Source organism: Bubalus bubalis, chromosome 17, assembly GCF_019923935.1.
Source record: "Bubalus bubalis isolate 160015118507 breed Murrah chromosome 17, NDDB_SH_1, whole genome shotgun sequence".
Classification (NCBI taxonomy): domain Eukaryota; kingdom Metazoa; phylum Chordata; class Mammalia; order Artiodactyla; family Bovidae; genus Bubalus; species Bubalus bubalis.
In genome coordinates this window covers 9,678,286-9,693,131 of record NC_059173.1, presented here as the reverse complement: position 1 = coordinate 9,693,131, position 14,846 = coordinate 9,678,286, and the positions used below count along the sequence as shown (strand labels likewise).

Genomic DNA, 14,846 nt, shown 5'->3' with positions numbered 1-14,846 from the left:
AGGTCCGATCCCTGGGTCGGGAAGATCTCCAGGAGAAGGGAATGGCTACCCACTCCAGTATTCTTGCCTGGAGAATTCCAAGGACAGAGGAGCCTGGTGGGCTACAGTCAATGGGGTTGCAAAGAGTCAGACATGACCGAGTGATTTTCACTTACATTTTAACGTCCACTTTGAAAATTAAAAAACAACAACAACAACAACCTTTCAGAAGTTTTATCTAGATGTTTCAGACACTCATTTCGTGATAAAAAGTGACAGGTTCCCTCTGGGGAGCAGTTTGGGTACATCTTTCCAGACCTTTTCCTGTGCATCTAGGATCAGTTATTTACTTTCCTCTCAAATGGGATGTGGAGAAGGCAATGGCACCCCACTCCAGTACTCTTGCCTGGAAAATCCCATGGACGGAGGAGCCTGGTAGGCTGCAGTCCATGGGGTCGCTAAGAGTCGGACACGACTGAGCGACTTCACTTTCACTTTCACTTTCCTGCATTGGAGAAGGAAATGGCAACCCACTCCAGTGTTCTTGCCTGGAGAATCCCAGGGATGGCGGAGCCTGGTGGGCTGCCGTCTATGGGGTTGCAGAGTCAGACATGACTGAATCGACTTAGCAGCAGCAGCAGCAAATGGGATGAATACTCTGGGTATCATGTGGCCTTTACACCAGGTGACCTCTGTGTACCTCTCCTGAGGACAAAGATTTCCCCCTATGCCTACACATGTATAAACATGCGTACACACATATACAACCTGCCACCACCCCGCTCCGCCCTGATCTAGGAGTTGCCTAGCACTAAAGAGAGAACCAACCAGCCAGCTTGTCTACACATATTCCTTTTTAAAAAGGTTGTGGTAAAATATGCGTAACTTGGGATTTACCATTTTAACCATTTTTAAGTGTTCAGTTCAGTGGCCTTATGTATATTTGAAACAGGAGGGAAAAGGGCAGGGCATACATAGCCTTTAAAAGAATGACATAAACTGGTCAGAACTGATGGGGTCCTAGATGGTGGAAGATTTAACTTGACCTTGAGCCTCATTATACGCTCATTGTAATATATTAGCATATACTAAACAACACACCCACAAGTGCCACGGCAGTTCCGAGGGCAACCACAGAAGACCAAAACATGGGTGGTGGCCCCATTTCTGGAAATCTCTACTCCTTCTCCAAAATATTTGGAATAATTCTCCCATTCATCGGGTTTCCCTGGTGGCTCAGCTGGTTAAGAATTCGCCTGCAATGAGGGAGACCTGGGTTCGATCCCTGGGTTGGGACGATCCCCTGGAGAAGTGAATGGCTACCCACTCCAGTATTCTGGTCTGGAGAATTCCATGGACTATATAGTCCATGGGGTCACAGAGTCCGACACGAATGAGTGAATTGCACTTTCTCACTCATTCAGTTCAGTCGCTCAGTCGTGTCCGACTCTTTGCGACCCCATAAATCGCAGCACGCCAGGCCTCCCTATCCATCACCAACTCTCAGAGTTCACTCAGATTCATGTCCATCAAGTCGGTGATGCCATCCAGCCATCTCCTCCTCTGTTGTCCCCTTCTCCTCCTGCCCCCAATCCCTCCCAGCATGAGTCTTTTCCAGTGAGTCAGCTCTTCACATGAGGTGGCCAAAGTACTGGAGTTTCAGCTTTAGCATCATTCCTTCCAAAGAACACCCAGGGCTGATCTCCTTTAGAATGGACTGGTTGGATCTCCTTGCAGTCCAAGGGACTCTCAAGAGTCTTCTCCAACACCACAGTTCAAAAGCATCAATTCTTCTGCGTTCAGCCTTCTTCACAGTCCAACTCTCACATCCATACATGACCACAGGAAAAACCATAGCCTTGACGAGACGGACCTTTGATGGCAAAGTAATGTCTCTGCTTTTGAATATGCTATCTAGGTTGGTCATAACTTTTCTTCCAAGGAGTAAGCGTCTTTTAATTTCATGGCTGCAATCACCATCTACAGTAATTTTGGAGCCCCCAAAAATAAAGTCTGACACTGTTTCCACATCTATTTCCCATGCAGTGATGGGATCAGATGCCATGATCGTCGTTTTCTGAATGTTGAGCTTTAAGCCAACTTTTTCACTCTCAACTTTCACCTTCATCAAGAGGCTTTTTAGTTCCTCTTCACTTTCTGCCGTAAGGGTGGTGTCATCTGCATATCTGAGGTTATTGATATTTCTCCCGGCAATCTTGATTCCAGCCCAGCGTTTCTCATGATGTACTCTGCATAGAAGTTAAATAAGCAGGGTAACAATATACAGCCTTGACGAACTCCTTTTCCTATTTGGAACCAGTCTGTTGTTCCATGTCCAGTTCTAACTGTTGCTTCCTGACCTGCATACAAATTTCTCAAGAGGCAGGTCAGGTGGTCTGGTATTCCCATCTCTTGAAGAATTTTCCACAGTTTATTGTGATCCACACAGTCAAAGGCTTTGGCATAGTCAATAAAGCAGAAATAGATGTTTTTCTGGAATGCTGTTGCTTTTTCGATGATCCAGCGGATGTTGGCAATTTGATCTCTGGTTCCTCTGCCTTTTCTAAAACCAGCTTGAACATCTGGAAGTTCACGGTTCACGTATTGATTAGCCTATGAAATTAGCCAGCCCATAAAAACTAGCCACCCTATATTTCAGGGCCTCTTGCCTTCTGAGATGGCCCACACCCTGTCTGCAAAGTTTGTTTCTCCCAGGGACACTCTTGCCTTTTGAATTCTGTCTATGAAAAGTGTGTCTTTCTCTGTTTTAAATTAAAGTATAACTGCTTTACTATGTTGTGTTCGTTTCTGCTGTACAACAAAGTGAATCCGCTGTATGTCTACATACATCCCGCCCACCCCGCCTCCCACCCCACCCCTCTAAGTCATCATGGGGCACTGAGCTGAGCTCCCTGTGCTATGCAGCAGCTTCCCACTGGCTGTCTGTCTTACACACGGTCCTGTGTATATGTCAAGGCTACTCTCTCAATTTGTCCCACCACCCACTTCCCCCTCTGTGTCCACAAGTCTCTGTGTCCATATGTCTGCATATGTATCCCTGCCAAGCTGATGGTTCATCAGTACCATCTTTCTAGATTCTATATATATGGGTTAATATATGATGTTTTTCTCTTCCTGACTTCACTCTATATGACAGACTCAACAAGTGACCCAATTTCATTCCTTTTTAATGTTTGCATAATATTCCATTGTGTATCTGTATTACATCTTCTTTATCCATTTCTCTGTTGATGGACATTTAAGTTGCTTCCATGTCTTGGCTGTTGTAAATAGCGCTGCAACAAACATTTGTTGTTTAGTCACTAAGTCATGTCTGATTCTTTTACGACCTTGTGGACTGTAGCCCACCAGACTGCCCATGGGATGTCCCAGGCAAGAATACTGGAGTGGATTGCCATTTCCTTCTCCAAGGGACCTTCCTGACCCAGGGATTGAACCCAAGCCTCCTGCATTGGCAGGTAGATTCTTTACCACTGAGCCACAAAAGGAAGCCCACCATGAACACTGGGGTGCATGAATATTTTCAAATTACACTTTTCTCAGGGTATATGCTCAATAGTAGAATTGCTGGGTCATATGGTAGTTCTATTTTTAGTTTTTTTTAAGGAACCTCTGTAGTGTTCTCCATAATGGCTACATCAATTTACATTCCCACCAATAGTGGAAGAGGATTCCCTGTTCTCCACACCCTCTCCAGAATTGATTGTTTGCAAGTTTTTTTGATAATGGCCCTTCTGACCAGTGTGAGGTGGCACCTCCATGTGGTTTTGATTTGCATTTCTCTAACAATTAGTGATGTTGAACATCTTTTCATGTGTTTGATGGCCATCTGTGTGTCTTCTTTGGAGAAATGTCTATTTAATTCTCCTGCCCATTTTTAAATTTAAAAAAAAAAATATTTATTTGGCTGTGTGGGGTCTTAGTTGCAGCACGTAGGATCTTTCACTGAGGTGCACAAACATTCTGGTTGTGGCAGGTGGGCTTAGTTCCTCTGCTGCGTGTGGGATCTTAGTTTCCTGATCAGGGATCAGACCCACATCCCCTGCATTGCAAGGCAGATTCTTAACCACTGTTACCACCAGGGAAGTCCTGGGTTGTTTGTTTCTTTGATCTTGAGCTGCATGAACCGCTTCTATGTTCTGGAGATTCATCCTTTGTCAGTTGTTTCATTTGTAAATACTGAGCTGTGTACCTTTCATCACTTCTTATCACTTTGCCTCACTTGTTTCCTTCTACACTGAGACGTAAAGAACCTGAGCTTCGTTAAGTCCTGAGATCAGGTTTGTGATCTTTTTTAAAGACAGTGGATTTGAATCCCAGCCCTTGGGTTCAAGTCCCAGTGTGGGTTTTGGCCAGAGTTCGAGTCCCACCTGAGCTGTGCAGTTTCATATTCACATTCTTGGGCAACCATCACCACTGCCCATCTCCAGAACCTTCTCTCCTCAAACTGAAACTTTGTACACATTTAACAATCCCTCCCCATTCCCCACCTTTCTCAGCCCCTAACAACCGCCTTTCTACTCCCTGTCTCTATGGATTTGACTCCTTTGGGAACCTAATGTAATATGATCATACAGTACTTAGCCTTTTGTGACTTAGCATAATTGTTCCACTTAGCATAATGTCCTCCAGATTCACTCGTGTTGTAGTATCAGAATTGCCTTCCTTTTTAGGGTTAAATAATATTCCATTGTTTGGATAGATGCTTTTTTCCCCCACACCGAGCAGTTTGCAGGATCTTAGCTCCCCAACCAGGGATTGAACCTGGGCCCTTGGCAGTGAGGGTCCTAACCACTGGACTGCCAGAGAATTCCTAATAGACCACATGTTGTTCATTCATTTATTGATGGACTTTGGATTGTTTCTACCTTTTAGCTCTTCTGAAGAATACTGCTGTGAACGTGGATTGTATAAATATCTGATTCCCTGCTTTCAGTCCTTTTGGTTGTATACCCAGAAGTGAAATTGCTGAGTCATTCCCTGGTGGCTCAGATGGTAAAGCATCTGCCCGCAGTGCCAGAGACCCGGGTGCTACAGTCCATGGGGTTGACTGAGCGACTTCACTTTCACTTTTCACTTGCACTTTCATAGTAATTCTATGTTTACTTTTTCTGAGGAATGCTGTTTTGCATAGTGACTACACCATTTCCCATTTTTACCAGCAATGCACCAGTGTTCCAGTTTCTCTACGTTCTCGTCAACACTTGGTATTTTCTGTTTTGTTTTGTTGTTGTTGCTGTTCATTTGATAATGACCATCCTAATAGATTGAAGTGGTCTCTCACTGTGGTTTTGATTTTTATTTCCTTCATCACTGGACGTTGATCAACATTTCGTGTGCTTACTCATTTATGTACCTTCTTCAGAGAAATGTGTATTTCAGTACCTTTGCCTATTTTTCAGCTGGATCATTTGTCACTGAATTGTAGGAGTTCTTTGTATTAATCTCTTATCAGATATGTAATTTGCAAATATTTTCTCCCTTTTTGTGGGTTGCCTTCTTACTTTTGCATTGTTGTTGTCTGTATTTATTTATTTGGCTGCCCTGGGTTGGTTGCGGCCTGTGTGATCGCCCATCCTCATTGTGGCATGTAGGATTTTTAGTTGCAGCATGTGGGGTCTAGTTTCCTGACTAGGGCTCAAACTGGGGACCCTTGCACTGGGAGCATAGAGTCTTAGCCACGCACCACCAGGGAGGGTCCTCTTCCTCTGTTGATGGTGTCCCTTGATGTACAGAAATCTTCATGTTGATGAAGCCCCACTCACCTGTTTTTGTCTTCCGTTGCCTGTGCTTTTGGTGTCATATCCATGAAGTTGTTGCCAAATCCAGTGTCATGAAGCTTTTAGAGTTGTGTAGTGTGGACTCTCATACTTAGAACTTTGATCTATTTTGGGGTTAATTTTTGTGTCTAGTGTAAGGTAAGGGTCCAGCTACTTTCTTTCACCTGTGGATGTTAAATTTTCCCAGCACCATCGTTGAAAAAGACTGCCTTTCCCCCATCGAATGGCCTCAGCACCGTCCTTCTACACCTGTTCTTGTCTACTCTTTACACAGTCGTCCCTTCACAGTGTTGGCTTGGGGCTGGGCTCCCTCGGATGATTCTCTGTCCTTCAGGGGTGGAGCGGTGTCTGCAGAGGCAGACGGAGCAGTGCAGAGCCCAGGGCTTTCCCGCAGTCTGTGTGTCTGCTGCAGGCGGAGAGTTCGTGCAGTCCGCCCGCTTCACTGTCTTTGCTGTTCTCCAGTGGCACCTGGAGCCCTGGTCCTAACCCGGACAAGCTCTGAGACTAAGCTCAAGGAATGTTCATTGTTGTTGTTCAGTCGCTCAGTCGTGTCCGAGTCTTTGTGACCCTATGGATCGCAGCACTCCAGGCCTCCCTGTCCATCACCAACTCCCGGAGCTTTCTCAAACACATGTTCATTGAGTCGGAGATGCCATCCAACCATCTCATCCTCTGTCGTCCCCTTCTCCTCCTGCCCCCAATCCCTCCCAGCATCAGGGTCTTTTCCAGTGAGCCGGCTCTTCGCATCAGGTGGCCAAAGTATTGGAGCTTCAGCTTCAGCATTAGTCGTTGCAATGAATATTCATGATTGATTTCCTTTAGGATTGACTGGTTTGATCTTGCAGTCTAAGGGATCCTCCTGATTAATGATGTTACTGTGTAGGCTTAGGGTATTAGGGGTACAATGGAGCAGATTATCAGATATCAGAATGTTTCATGTAAACATTAAAACTTAGGATGTGCACCTGATGTCTGCTCTGGAGCCCTGCATTTTAGTTACCACGGCTGGTCATGTAGCAGGAACATGTGTGTGTGACCATCTTGTGAGTCTTTTTTTTTTTTTTTTTTTTTTTGGTAAGCTTGACTCTTTTTAAAAAAGAAGTTTAAATTATTTGGTCGCTCCAGGTCTTAGTTGCAGCATACAGGATCTAGTTTCCTGACCAGGGATCGAACCTGTGCCCCCTGCACTGGGAGCGTGGAGTTTTAATTGCTGGACCACCAAGGAAGTCCTGTGTGTGACCTGTCTTCTTATAAGAGCTCTGTTCCAAGACCTGAGTGGCTTTCCTCGGGCAGATAGCTCACATGTCCGTGGTTGACAGAGGGAACTAATCTCAGAAGGCCCTTGGAAAGTGCTGTTCCCCAAAGATGTGGCCAGCGGGATGCTGAGGAATGGTGGTTGAGTCTCCTGTCCATAACAGCCACCTTCCGCTACCTCCTAACTGGATCTGGCTTTCCCTGGAGGCTGCCACGTGGGGACATGGCATGTTGGAGGGACCTGCAATGCTTGGTCTGTCTCAACATCAGTTTCAGGAACCACCCCTCCTACTTCTGGCTGCCCCCCCCCCCTTTTTTTTGGCTATGCTCCAGCACTTGAGGGATCTTAGTTCCCCGACCAGGGATTGAACCTGGGCCATGGCAGTGGAAGTGCCGAGTCCTAACCATTGGACCGCCAGGGAATTCCCATGCTTCTTCTGGCTTTGATCTGCCCTCCGCTAAGACCTCATGCTCGCACAGGTCACAGAGCATGGGCAAGGGGAGCAGGAGAGAGTAAAAACCTCCCCTCCCCTCGCCATGCTCCTGGCTGCCATGGGGATGCTATGACTGCCATTTGTGTATTGAAGGGTTTTTTTTTAAGGGAGGGGCATTTTTATTTATTTATTTTTGTCCGTGCTGGGTCTTCACTGCTGCGTGGGCTTTTCTCTAGTTGCGGTGAGCCAGGGAGTGCTCTCTGGTTGCGGCTTCTCATTGCAGTGCTTTCTCTTGTTGCAGAGTGCGGGCTCTAGGGCAGGGGCTTCAGTAGTTGTGGTGATGGGCTTAGTTGCCCTGCAACATGTGGAATCTTCTTGGCCCAGGGATCAGACCTGTGTCTGCTGCATTGGCAGGCAGACTCTTTTTCTCCCCCGCTTTGGAAAAGGAGTACTTTTCAAGGCTGTATATTGTCACCCTGCTTATTTAACTTATATGCAGAGTACATCATGAGAAACGCTGGGCTGGAAGAAGATGGAATCAAGATTGCCGGGAAAAATATCAATAATCTCACATAATGCAGATGACACCACCCTTATGGCAGAAAGTGAAGAACTAAAGGGCCTCTTGATGAAAGTGAAAGAGGAGAGTGAAAAAGTTGGCTTAAAGCTCAACATTCAGAAAACTAAGATCATGGTATCTGGTCTCATCACTTCATGGGAAATAGATGCAGAAACAGTGGAAACAGCGGCTGACTTTATTATTTTGGGTTCCAAAATCACTGCAGATGGTGATTGCAGCCATGAAATTTAAAGACGCTTACTCCTTGGAAGGAAAATTATGACCAACCTAGATAGCATATTAAAAAGCAGAGACATTACTTTGTCAACAAAGGTCTGTCCAGTCAAGGCTATGGTCTTTCCAGTAGTCATGTATGGATGTGAGAGTTGGACTATAAGGAAAGCTGAGCACTGAAGAATTGATGCTTTTGAACTGTGGTGTTGGAGAAGACTCTTGAGAGTCCCTTGGACTGCAAAGAGATCCAACCAGTCCATCCTGAAGGAGATCAGCCCTGGGTGTTCATTGGAAGGACTGATGTTGAAGCTGAAACTCCAATACTTTGGCCACCTGATGTGAAGAGCTGACTTATTTGAAAAGACCTTGATGCTGGGAAAGATTGAGGGCAAGAGGAGAAGGGGACGACAGAGGATGAGATGGTTGGATGGCATCACCGACTCGATGGACATGAGTTTGGGTGAACTTTGGGAGTTGGCGATGGACAGGGAGGCCTGGCGTGCTGTGGTTCATGGGGTTGCAAAGAGTCAGACACGACTGAGCAACTGAACTGAACTTGGTTCTTTTTTTAAAAAAAAGTTATTTTTAATCAGAGCATAATTGCTTTACAATGTTGTGTTGGTTTCTGTAATACATCAACATAGGTATGCATATGTCCCCTCCCTCTTGAACCTCCTTTCCACCCCTCTAAGTTATTACAGAACCAGGTTGAGTTCGCTGAGTCACACAGCAAATTCCCAATGGCTATCTATTTTACATATGGTAATGTGTATTTTTCAGCGCTACTCTCTCAATGAATGTATGATATTTGTTTTTCTGACCTACTTCACTCTGTATAACAGGCTCTAGGTTCATCACTCGAACTGATTCAAATCCATTCCTTTTCATGGCCGAGTAATATTCCATTGCATACATACACACACACACACACACACACACACACACACACACACACCACAACTTCTTTATCCATTCATCTGTTAATGGACATCTAGTTTGCTTCCATGTCCTGGCTATTGTAAACAGTGCTGTAATGAACACTGGGGTACATGTGTCTTTAAAATTGTGGTTTTCTCAGGTTATATATCCAGTAGTGGGATTGTCGGGTCATATGGTAGTTTTATTCCTAGTTTTTAAAGAAATCTCCATACTCTTCTCCATAGTGGCTGTATCAATGTACATTCTCATCAGCAGTAAAAGAGGGTTCCCTTGTCTCTACATCCTCTCCAGCATTTGTTGTTTGCCAAGTTTCTGATGATGGCCATTCTGACTGGTATGAGATGATACCCCATTTTTGCTTTGGTTTGCATTTCTTTCCCTAATGATAAGTGATGTTGAGCAATTTTTTCATGTGCTTATTAACCATCTGTATGTCTTCTTTGGAGAAATGTCTGTTTAGGTCTTCTGGCAAGTGGATTCTTAACCACTGGACCACTAGGGAAGTCCAAGGAGGGACGTTTTAATAGCGTTGAGATAATTGTGGATTTTAAAAAATTACTGTATTTATTTGGCTATGTCAGGTCTTAGCTGTGGCTCTCAGGATCTTGGTCATGTCAGGCGGGATCTTTAAGCAAAGATCCCAAGACTGCTCAGGCTTCAGTAGCTGTCGTGAGTCGACTTAGGTTCTCCAAGGCATGTGGGATCTTTGTTCTCTGACCAGATATCAATGCCTGCTGCATTGCAAGGCAGATTCTTTACCGCTGGGCCACCAAAGTGAAAGTCGCTCAGTCCTGTCCAACTCCTTGCCACCCCATGGACTATAAAGTCCATGGAATTCTCCAGGCCAGAATACTGGAGTGGGTAGCCTTTCCCTTCTCAGGTTTTTATATTAAATGTGTTCGGTTGGTTTAAAAGTGAAAACCACTTCATCTGAACACCACCACCACCAACAAAACCTAATTTCTATACCACAGATGACCTCTGCCTGCATTTGAACTTCATGTAATTACAGTACAATGTGGACTCTTTGGAGTCTTTTTTCACTCAGCACTGTCTGTGGGATTCATCTGTGATGTCAAAGTATGGTGAGCAGTTTATTCTTTTTTCCAAGCTGTGTATTTACTGTGTGAATATGCCATGAGCTGTTTATGCATTCTACCGTTGATGGGTTTTTAGGTGGTTCCTAGTTTTTCATGCAGATCATGCAGATACGAGCATTTTTTTTGCCTGTGTCTTTTGAGACATAGCTCTCAGTTGTGTTGGATGTATGCCCGGTGGGGTGGAATCGCCAGTCACGGGGCATGGATGTGTTGAGGGGTTACTGGGCACTGTTTCTCCACAGCAGTTTTACCTATTTACTCCCCTGCTCACAAGAGGGACAATTCCAGCGGCTCCATATCTCAGCTGACCCTTGTTTTTAGATGCCTTTTTCAGGGCAAGGGGCAGGTCTTTTTTTTAAATTCAGTTTTAAGACTTTATTATTATTATGGCCCCACGGCATGGCATGTGGGATCTAGTTTCCTGACCAGGGATCGAACCTGACCAGGGATCGAACCTGCCCTCCCTGCATTGGAAGCATGGAGTCTTAACCCATGGACCATCAGGGCAGGGAAGTCCTATTATCGTTATTCTTATTTGGAGCAGAGAAAGATTTATTGCAGGGCCGTGCAAAGGAGAACAGGCAGTTTGTGGTAAAAAATGAACAAACCAACCCCAAGCACAACTGAACCTAAGACTTTATTTTAGGGCAGTTTTAGGTTTCCAGTAAAATGGGGAGGAAAGTAGTGAGATTTCCCATTTCCCTCCCCCCATGCAACACTCGCAGCCTCCACCATCGTCACCGTGCCCCCGAGATGGGGACTTGGTCACTAGTCACGGCCCTAGGGTGACACGCACTTACCCAGAGTCCAGAGTTTATACCAAGGTTCACTCTTGGCGTTACATAGTTTGGACAAGTGTATAATGACATGGACCCTCCTTTATAGTATCATATGGTGTTTTCCCTCAGAGGGCAGGTTCTTAACAGTTTTTTCAATTTGTTCTAGACTAACTGGTCTAGTCCTTTTTTCTGCCCCCCTGCTTCTTCTAGGATAAATTCTGTTAATTTCTGTTTCCCCAGAAAATAGACCATTTATGTAGATTTAAAATTTCACAGGTGTAACTTACAGGTTTTGACATATACTGTTTTCATTTTATAGTAATTTTTTCCCAAAATACAATATGCAAAGATTAAATCATATTGCAAGTCTTCTAACAAAACAAAACCCTCGGTGTCCTGTCTCACCTTCTCACTTTCCCAGATTGGCTCAGTACTGATATACATATGCTTTTTAAAAATAAGTGAATGCTGATGTTTACATATTTATTCCATTTAGGCTGTTTTTTAAAAATATTTATTTGGTTGCATCTGGTCTTAGTTGTGGCATTTGTTGTTGTTGTCTGTCGCTAAGTCGTGTCTGACTCTGCGATCCCACGGACACAGCACTTCAGGCTTTCCTGTCCTTCACTATCTCCTGGAGTTTGCTCAAATTCATGTCCATTGAGTCAGTGATGCTACCAAACTATCTCATCTTCTGCCACCCCCTTCTCCTTTTGCCTTCAGTCTTTCCCAGCATCAGGGGCTTTTCCAATGAGTCAGCTCTTTGCATCATGTAGCCAACATATTGGAGTTTCAGCTTCAGCTTCAGTCCTTCCAATGAATATTCAGGGTTGATTTCCCTTAGGATTGACTGGTTGGATCTCCTTGCAGTCCAAGGAACTTTCAAGGGTCTTCTCCAGCACCACAATTCAAAAGCATCAATTCTTCAGTGCTCAGCCTTCTTTATAGTCTAACTCTCCTCATACATGACTACTGGGAAAACCATAGCTTTGACTATATGGACCTTTGTCAGCTAAGTGATGTCTCTGCTGCTTTTTAATATGCTGTCTAGGTTGGTTATAGCTTTCCTTCCGAGGAGCAAGCGCCTTTCAATTTCATGGCTGCAGTCACCAGCTGCAGTGATTTTGGAGCCCAAGAAAATAAAATCTGTCAATGCTTCCACTTTTCCCCCTTCTGTTCACCATGAAGTGATGGGGCTGGATGCTACGATCTTAGTTTTTCTGATATTGCATTTCAAGCCAGCTTTGCCACTCTTCTTTTACCCTCATCAACAGCTGTGGCACGTGGGGTCTTTTGTTGCAGCATGTGGAATCTAGTTCCCTGACCAGGGATCGAACCAGGCTCCCTGCATTGGGAGCTCATAGTTCTAGCCACTGGACCACCAGAGAAGTCCCCTAGTCCATTTCTCGATTTATAATTTTTGAATTTCCTTGTTCATGTCCCAGTTGTAAAGGTTGAAATTGTAGCACTCTTTCCCCAAACCATCCTTCCAACCCTCTCCCTCACATTCTCTGTCTAGTTCCCTGACTCCATTCTTGGCTTAGTTAGTACTCAATGTCAACCCTTGTCACACTGAACCAAGTTGTGATTTCCTTTTTTTTTTTTTTTAAACAATGCTCTTTTTTCCTGGAGTTAGTAATTGCCTCATTTTCCTGTTTATTAGCTCTGTGTATCTATCACTAAATTTTCCCATCTCTGCATCAGAAGGAAACAGCTCTTCTGATTATGTTTTCTGCATATTCACACACATCACTTGTCCTATAGGTTCTGAGTTTTTCTTGGTACCTTCCCTTCAGAAGGCCTCCTGTGTTGGTCCAGGACCTTCAAGAAGGGACACCAAGGTGAGACTAAATGTTCGGGTTTGGGGTGGAGGGGGAGGGTTATCTGGGGAAATACCCAGAGAGACAAGGAAAGAGCTGGTCAAGGCTGCAAGGACTCCAGGGAAGGTGAGCAGCAGAGAAGGGTGGACAGAAGCTCCCGAGACGGCCGTGCACCCCCAGGAAGTTTCCGCAAAGCTGCCAGGGAGTTCTCAAACCAAAGTTGGCTCAGAGGCGTCCTGGGTCTCCCAGCAACCAGCCCGCCTCAGCATCTGGTCCTGTGCCCTCAGCAGGGGGGAGGCCCGTGGGAGGCGTGGCCTCGACACAGATTGAAGGGTGGGTTTCAAAGCTCCGCAGCGACTGGGGCTCTTGGTCAAGGATCCTCCGTGAAATCGGAGGGCTTTGAGGCACGTGTTTAGTTCCGTTTCTCCACAGGTTTGGGGAGCTGCAATCCCGTGGTTTCCGTGGGTCCTCCTTCCTCAGGGGACACCCCGAAGTGTGCTCATCCTCACCCTCCCCCATTGTCCGTTTCAAACTCCTCTCACCCGCAGTCCATCACCCGAGCAGGCGCTGGGGGCCTGCCTGGACGAGCAGCCCAGACCTTCCTTTCGGAAGCCTCGGAACACTTACCGTGCGTCTCCGGCGGGGGTTCTGCACGTCTGTTGGCCATTGCGGTGGGGTGAGGGGAGACCAGCCGCGTCTAGGTGGATCACCTGAGGTCCACCCACGTCGTCTCCCGTCCCCGCGCCTGCTGAGGGTCACCCCCACCCACGTGGCAGTTCTTCTCTGCTCCCGCCCATCCTCGGGCAGCAGGAGCCACCGTGTCCTGGCGGGAGCTGCAGCTTGCAGCGCGATAGGATCCGGGCTGTTGGTCCCAGGGCCGTCCAGCCCTGCAGAGCCTAGAGTGGTGGCGAAATGGGAGTGGGGCCACCCCTGTTGCCCTTCTCTATTTCAGCCAAGAGCCTTGTGTCCTTCCTTTGGGGGAAGGAACTAGATAGAAACCTCTGATTTAATAAAACAGCCCCATCCGGATGGACAGCACTCGTCCTTTGAGAGCGCTTCCTCAGCTGGCCTTTCAGCTGTGCCTTTAGGCTATTCCAGCGTCCCCCCGGCTGCCTCTGGGCAGTGTCCAATCTGAACGCCATCCCACGAGGTGGCTCCTTCATGGCCACGTGCTGTGCCGGGCTCTGGGCCCCTTACCCGCAGCAGCCAGAATCACCACACTGTTCTCCATAGTGCCTGGATCCATTTTTTTCCCACCAATATTGCAGGAGGGTTTCCTTTTCTCCATAGCCTCTCCGGCATTTAGATTTTTAGGTTAAGTGTTTTTAGATTTTCTTGGTGATGGCTGTTCTGACTGGCATGAGGTAGCACTCCATTGTAGTTCTGAGTTGCATTCTACTGATAATTAGTGATGTTGAGCATATTTTCATGCGCCTCGAAGAGGCCATCTGTATCTCCTCTTTGGAAAAATGACTTTTTTTAAGGCAAAAAATAGGTCTTTTGCCTATTTTTTGATGGGGTTGTGTTTTTTTCTGGGGATAGGTATTGAGCTGCATAAGCTGTGTATTTTGAAGATTAATTTTTTAAAAAAAGTTTTAAAATTTATTAATTTTTGGCTGTATTAGGTCTCCGTTGCTGTGAGGAATTTTTCTCTAGTTGCAGCAAACAGGGACTGCTCTTCATTGCAGCGTGTGGGCTTCTTGTGGTGGCTTCTCCTGTCACGGGGCTCAAGCTCAAGAGCACAGGCTCAGAAGCTGTAGCACTGTGGCTCAGTTGCTCTGTGGCATGTGCAATCTTCCGGGACCAGGAATCAAACCCATGTCTCCTGAATTGGCCAGTGGATTCTTTACCACTGAGCCACCAGGGAAGCCCTAAATGTTTATGAATTTTAATTTGATCTTCTCAAATAATTGGCCTTTGGTTTAACCCCTGTCTCTATTATTTTTC

The 14,846-nt window shown here is 45.8% G+C and overlaps 1 non-coding gene across 1 annotated transcript; it reads right to left on the bottom strand.

Annotated features, from left to right (window-relative positions):
- Positions 1 to 7,384: 7,384 nt before the first annotated feature.
- On the bottom strand, positions 7,385 to 7,456 carry TRNAG-UCC. Its single transcript has one exon. It is a non-coding gene; the product is annotated as a tRNA-Gly (tRNA).
- Between the last annotated feature and the right edge of the window lie 7,390 nt (positions 7,457 to 14,846).